At 40.9% G+C, this 7,377-nt stretch overlaps 1 non-coding gene across 1 annotated transcript; it reads left to right on the top strand.

Annotated features, from left to right (window-relative positions):
* Nucleotides 1–200: 200 nt before the first annotated feature.
* LOC114086197 (U6 spliceosomal RNA) lies at nt 201–304 on the top strand. The gene has a single exon (XR_003581607.1). It is a non-coding gene; the product is annotated as a U6 spliceosomal RNA (small nuclear RNA).
* The last annotated feature ends 7,073 nt before the right edge of the window (nt 305–7,377 follow it).

Raw genomic sequence — 7,377 nt, 5'->3', positions numbered from 1 at the left:
TGAATAATATGAGGAAAGGTTATTATTTGAAGGTTGTGTCCTTGGGCAAGTTACTTAACTACTCTGGGCTTTAGTTTCATTGCCTAATAAATGGACTTTAAAAAAAATATATCTTGCAAGGTTGCTGTGAAGATAGGAAATCACGTTTGAAAAGAGCTTCACGCTTTGTCTGCAATTTAGTAGGTAAATTGTTACCTGCAGTGCTTGCTTCGGCAGCACATATGCTAAAATTGGAACCATACAGAGATTAGCATGGCCCCTGTACAAAGATGACACGTACATGCGTGAAATGTTCGATATTTCTTTTAAATTGTTCCCTGCAGCTGAATGCATTCCTAATTGGCCTACTCACTCTGCCATCAAGGTTCACTGTCTCCTGTGATGTTTTGTTGTAATAGTTTGATGAACTAAAGCTTGTCAAAAAAGGAATGTACAGTGAAACCTTACAATCAGTAGCTGACATCATCATTATTGTTCTGGGGTACTTCAACTCCTTCTGATTAGACATTTCATCCTCCTTTGTCTTGCATACATTTTCCAGGCTATCAGCAATGTGGAAAGAAGCTGCACCCAGCATTGCTTTCATCTGGCTATTAAATCTGCATCACCCTCAAGTATCAGCCTTCTGGAATGGTCAGACAGAAAGGAGGGGTCTGCAGGAGACTTATTACATGTGAAGGGGAAACAAAGGAATATAAAAATATCTTGCCTGAAACACAACCTATAGGCCAGGCAGAAATCATCTTCTTTGTTCTCTCCTGTCCCCTTATTACCAAAGTTCCTCTCTGTTTCTCCCTGGGGCAGAGATAGAACATTGGGAAAAAGCAGAGTTTCTGCCTATGCTACCTTCTTCTAGAGATAAAACCATTTATTTCCTTTTTCCTTTCATTTTCTTTCTTCAAATTCACTGGATATAACACTTATAATTTATTGTTTTCCACTCACTATTCTAATTGAGATTCAGGCCCAACCACTCAACTGAAAAGTTAGCTAGATCGAGAAACAATTAGACTCTTTAGTCATTAATTGCACTTGACATTAACCAAGATGAATAGACACATGACCTGTTACAAGCTTATTGGTAAATTGAATGTTAATATTGAATTTCTCTTTATTTTAAACACTAGAAGTGTTATACTTTAGATCTGGAATGTTCCCCAAAAGCCCGTGCATTGAAAGCTTATTCCTCAGCCCATGGTGCTATTGGTGGAAACTTTAGGAGGTGGACCCTAGTTGGAAGAAGACGGGAAGGTCACTGAAGAACTTGCCCTTGCAGTGTATATCTTGTCCCTGGCCCCTTCCTCTCTCTCTCTCTCTCTCTCTCTCTCTCTCTCTCTGCTTCCTGGCCACCATAAGGTGAGCAACTTTGCTCTACACACACTCCCTGCCATGATGTTCCACCTCACCATAGGCCCAGAAAGAGTGGAGCTAAGTGACCATGGACTGGAACCTCTGAAACTGTGAGCCAAAACAAATCTTCCTTCTTTTTAAACTGTTTCTCTCTGGTATTTAGTCACAGCAACAGAAAGCTGTCTAAGACAATAAGTAATCATATGTTCTCTCCTTTTACTGAAGATTAATCCTAGTAATTGTGGAGCAAGAGTGAAGAGAAAGAAGCCATTAGAATTATAACAAGGAAGTATTTATTCCTATTGTTAATACTTAGTGATTACTTTGAGTCTTAGAGAGTTAACTTTAATAATATTTCTTAAGTCAAAGGTGTGATTTAAAATTTTTCATTCTGCACATACTTCCATGTAGAGTTTTCATAATCCTAATAAGTGGGAGTGTGAACACCTGTTTTGTTTTCTAGTTAACTGACAGGTATACATATGAAGAAAATCGTGGTGGTTATGTGGTAGTGGGGTCTTCTAGGTGTCATTAACACCTAAATAGAAGAAAGCACTATTAGGTCCAGCTATATACCGCAAGTACTCAAATACTCAGAAAATACTCAGGAGATGAGAATTGATGAAAAGAAAATGAGTTTTATTCAAAGGCCTGAACCCTGGAAGATGGAGAGGGACTATTGTCCTCAAAGCTCTATCTTCAGGAAGGTGGGTACACAAAAGGCTTTTACAGGGAGGTACAGGGGGCAATGAGCAGGAAGACTACAAGCTGGGTGGGATCTTTATCATCCAGGGTATGTGTCTCCTTTTATCTTTTAGTCTGGCCAGAACATCACAATGGACCTTGACCTCCTGGAGTTAGTTCCTATAGTTCTTTAGACAGACTCCTTTGCAAGTTAAACTTCAGAGCCATTTACATGCTTTGTGTTAGCTGATGCACAGAACTAAAGAATAAGGAGGGGGTTGCATATTCTCATGTAATCTAAAGGTCTCCAGATATTCTGGGTTCTATAAATCTGAAGAAGAAATATTTAGCAATTAACAGCATAATCATTTAAGTGTGGCTTCTCTTTAGAATTTAGAATGCTGGGCAAAGGGAAGGGATGTAACCTTGCAAGGGACAACTTGCAATAGAGAAGCCACTGTTACAAGAAGGTAATTCTTGTAACTCTGGCAAGGTTTACCCAGTCCTGAATGATTTGTTCCAGTCGTCATAGAACACCAGGGCTAGAACTTGCATTAATTGATCATCCCCTCATTATGCAGACAGCTGTTTGTCTGTTTGTTTGATGTTTGTGTGTATCTACACCAGATGGCAGAGATCCTTTGATATGTGCACCTTCATTGCTTGGTATAGAGGACAGAGATTTCCACAAATCAGACCTAAAAAGTGAACATGGACATTGTATTCCATTCCATGGACAGTGTCAATTCCCCTGTAAGATGTAAAAAGACATTGCCTTAATATAATGTAAATGTTTAATAGAAATTTCTTTCCTGGGACTGTGGGGTTAGGTCACTGGTAAAGTGCTTGCCTAGTATGTTCAAGGCCTTGGGCTGGATCCCTGTCCAGGTAAAATAGGAAAAAAATAAATTCCTGAGAATGATGTCTGATAGAAGAGGGTTAAGGAGGGTATCCGGTACATGAAGCGAGATAAGAGTAAAGAGGAAGAAAAGGACCAAAGACGGGAAACTGGGGGAAGATCTGGCCAAAAATGACCCGTTTTTACTCCAACTGGATGCTCTTGAATCCTGATGAAGCAAAATATCCTTGGGAATAAATCAATGATTCTCAGAGTGTGAATTCCAAACCAGTAGAACCAGCATCACTCATCTGGGACCCACCTGAGACCACCGAATCAGAACAATCCCTTCAGGGATGCTGATGTATGCTTGAACTTGTGTAAGGGAAGAAAAATGATTTTCCCTCCCACCCTTCCCAAGTTCTTAGCTGGGACTCTCTGTAATAAAAAACAGGCCAATAAGAGAAAAACAAACACAAATTTAATAACATCTAAACCTCTGAATAGGTGAGCGATAACCCACAGAAATGAGTAAATCTGCTGGGCACGGTGGCCTACACCTGTAATCCCAGTGGCTGGTAAGGCTGAGACAGGAGGATCTCAAGTTCAAAGCCAGCCGCAGCAACAGTGAGGCCCTAAGCAACTCAGTGAGACCCTGTCTCTAAATAAATTACAAAATAGGGCTGGGGATGTGGCTCAATGGATTAGTGCCCCTGAGTTTAATCCCCAGTACTAAAAGAAAGAAAGAAAAGAGAAATGAGTAAATCTCTAGAATAGATCTCAAAGAGTTATTTTAGACTTCTAACTTAAATACCATCCTTTTTCAAAACAAAGAAAGAAAGGTATAGGGAAAGCCCATAAAAGAAAAATAAATAGGGGCGATGTTTGTTATGAAAATTTAAGTATATGCTTTGTCATGTTGTTACAGAGCTGCGGCTTTCTGAGAAACTGAGTCAGCATGAAGATCTGCCCTTCAGATCCTGATTCTTGCAATCATGGCAGAAAGATTTCAGACATGTCACTCAGAGTAACAGGAATGAGTTTATTGAAGAGTTAGGAAGACGGAAAGGGGACAGACACTCTCCAGGGCCAGAGTGGGTCCTCTCAGAGAGGAGAGGGACAATGTGCCTCTCCTGAACTCTGGTTTTATTGGGGATCCCAGAGAAGTTTCCAGAGAGTCCCACCCAGGTCCACCTCCTGACTTCTGACTGACAGCAAGGTGACATCAGACTTTTAAGATTCCATTGCCATGGCAACTCTAGGTCACCTTGGCCCATGCTGACTGGTTCTAATTGGATTCTTAACTATACATTCTTACAGATTATATGGTTAGGGGGAATTATCTCCCTGAGTTTCAGAATCTGGTCACCAAAGCCTCCTGGGTTCCTCCCATCAACATTATCTTGGGTCTGCATTTTTCCTGCCATTAACAGGTAGTTGTTAAGGAATGTGACATATCCTGCCCATTTAGGCCAGGCGGGGCTGCGGGTAAATTGCTTCTTGGAAAGAAAGCATCTGGGCCCATTTTATAGAATTATTTTCTTTGCTTCATGTTCCCACCATCCTCACCTGTCTGTCCCCCAAGAGCCTCTAATGATTTAGTCATCTGAATGCAGATGCAGATGCAGAAAAGCAGACATCTTTAAAATGGAGATTTCCTGGGGAGTGATATTGGTGAAATTCTGTTGTTCTATTATGTGCATGTATGAATATATAACAACAAATCCCATCATAATGCACAACTATAATGCACCAACAAAAAATGTGGAAAGCAAAAAAGAAGAAAAAATTGGAGATTTCCTTTATAGATAAAAATTTATTTTACAAAAGGGTGACTTCTATTTTAACCCTTGTCCTGTGTTGTTTCCCAAAATAACCAGCTCAAAATAGTACTTATGCTCATTTATTCTGATCTTCAACAGTCATATTTTGAACCCCATTGTTTAAGAACCACCACTATGCTAAACATTATTTGGTGATGACCACCTGAATGTGAATGAGTTCTCATTGGCCATGGACATTTCAAGAGGAGTGACCAGGGATCACCAATGCATAGCCAACCCCTAATAGCAGGCTGGCATGGAGACACTTGGAATATATTGCTAGGATCAATAAATTATGGTTGATGTGGTGGCACATACCAGCTACTTGGGAGGCTGAGGCAGGAGGATCACTTGAGACCAGCCTAGGCAACATAGTGAGACCCCATATCCTAATAAAACAAAAATACTGTCCTGTTTGAGAACAGTTAAGTTCTTTTCCTGACAGCAACTTTTAATATGGTAATATCTTCTTGGAGAGAATAAGGGAGAAGGAAGTAGAGCATGTGACAAGAAAACCAGTGTCACAGTTTGGCCCAGCACTGTCCTTTCCTGTTTAGAAAAAAACATATTCAGGAATATCACCTTAAAGATAGGTTCCAAGTTTTACAAAAATAACTTTAATATTCTTTTTCCATTTGGACAGCAGACTAAAATAGCAATCCATACAATTTGTAACCTGTCGTGCACTTATGGACCAACATTTCAGATTCTATGCCCTTTTGTGTGGAAGGAATATTGTGTTGATAGAAAATATTAATTTATATGGGAAATAATGGTTCTGCCTGACAGTTTCTTGAAATGAATATTTTCCCATTAAAGTACTTGCTTTAAATGGTTTGCTTGAGATTGTCTTGTTAAGAGTTCCAAAAGAAAAAAGAAGGAAATAAAAGTATTCTTTGTTAGTCATATTTCAGAGCTTCAGTAGCCTGTTAAAAGTCTGGTAGACCAGGGCTGGGGATATAGCTCAATGGGTAGAGTGCTTGCTTTGCATGCACAAGGCCCTGGGTTCAATCCCCAGCACCACACACACACACACACACACACACACAATAAGTCTGGCAGACCACTGTCAAGGTCATCATCTAGGGCAAAGGTTCTCAACCAGGGCAACTGTGCACCCCACTTCCCCTGAAACACTGGCAATGTCTGGAGACAGTTTGGGCCGTCCCAGTTAGGAGGGGACTGCCACTGGCATCTTAGTGGTAGAGGCCTGCAATATTGGCTAAACATTCTATAATGCATAGGAGAGCTCTCATAGGAAGATTTATTCAGCATCAAATGTCAATAATACCATAGCAGAGAAATACTCACCAGTCAGCAGGCCCTGCTTCCTGTAGTGGGGAATCAGATTATTTACCATAAAGTAGGAAAGTCTGGAGACAGAAACGAGGTACAATTGTTATGCTCGAATTCGGGACCCCTAAAAGACCACCAGAGACCAAGATTGATGTAAGCAGCAAAGAGGTGTTTATTGCCAGCTAGCTCAGTCTTCCGCACGCACACAGCAACTGGTGACGCTGAGAGGCCCTGAGCCCAGGGTTTGCAGCAGTTTTATACACTCTTTGGGGAAGGCAGGGACTTCACATACATCATAGCATCTCTTAGCAAATCATCACACACCACGGGAAAATCATAAAACAACTCTAAAACATGATTAGCACATTCACTGGTGGGAACAAGTTGGGTAGGGGTGATTGGTTAGTACAAGAGGGGAATTCATTTGAACTGATTGGTTTAAGCCATGAGGGGTGTATGTGCTAAACTACATGGTTTCCCAACACGTTATCAACCACCATAAGCTACTGGGAGGGTCATCTGGCATCCCAGGTATTTCCCTGTCTCATGCTGATTGCTGATTGCTAGGGGGTTGCTATGGGTCCTCACCTAGCCTGACTGAGTCAGGGACATCTGGTGCAGCAGATCTCTCCTGTTATTTGTAGATAAACAACTTAGCAGGGTGGGAATGTGCCTAGGAGTGCTCTGTGGGTATTTCCAAGGACAAGGGTCATGCCCACTTTCTTGGACAGGCTTTGCTCTGAGGTAGAGGCTGGTTTCTCACAATTAGTAGCTACTTAGGACAGTAGGTATAAACAGGGATAGTCCAAGCAAAGGTCTTAGACTCCTCACCTAAAAGCCATGTGAATCTAGGCAAATGACACCTTCAGAGTAGCTCCCAGGTCTCCTCCTGCTCCAGAATTCTATTTCCAGTGATGTAAGCATTTAGTGTCTCAAACATATATTGTTGTATATGTGTCGCTTCTGTTAGCCCATAAACTCTTCCAAAGTAGGCTTCTGTCCCATTCCTTTTTCTGTTTTATTCTAACATATCCCCTGTAGGAAAAAATAAATAAAAAAGTTGTTTCCAGTACATTTATAATTTCCCACACCTACAAAATATTAACATGAAAGATCTTAATAACAAATATATTTTGCTCAGACTTTTACCTGGGGAATGCAAGTGGGGCTTGATTTTCCCTTCTTGACTTATTACTACTAAAAGAAAAGTGAGGAACCGGGAGATGGATGAATGAGAAATGAAAGATAGAGACCAGGCAGAGATACACACAACAGTTTATTTGTCAGAGCTGGCAAATAAAGGCCATCTCTCCATAGATGGAGAGAGGTAAAACAGGCTTGAGGTTTGGGACTTTTATGGGGCAGGCTCAAGGATTAGAGCCAGGT

Source organism: Marmota flaviventris, chromosome X, assembly GCF_047511675.1.
Source record: "Marmota flaviventris isolate mMarFla1 chromosome X, mMarFla1.hap1, whole genome shotgun sequence".
NCBI lineage: Eukaryota > Metazoa > Chordata > Mammalia > Rodentia > Sciuridae > Marmota > Marmota flaviventris.
This window is presented reverse-complemented; position numbering and strand designations above follow the sequence as displayed.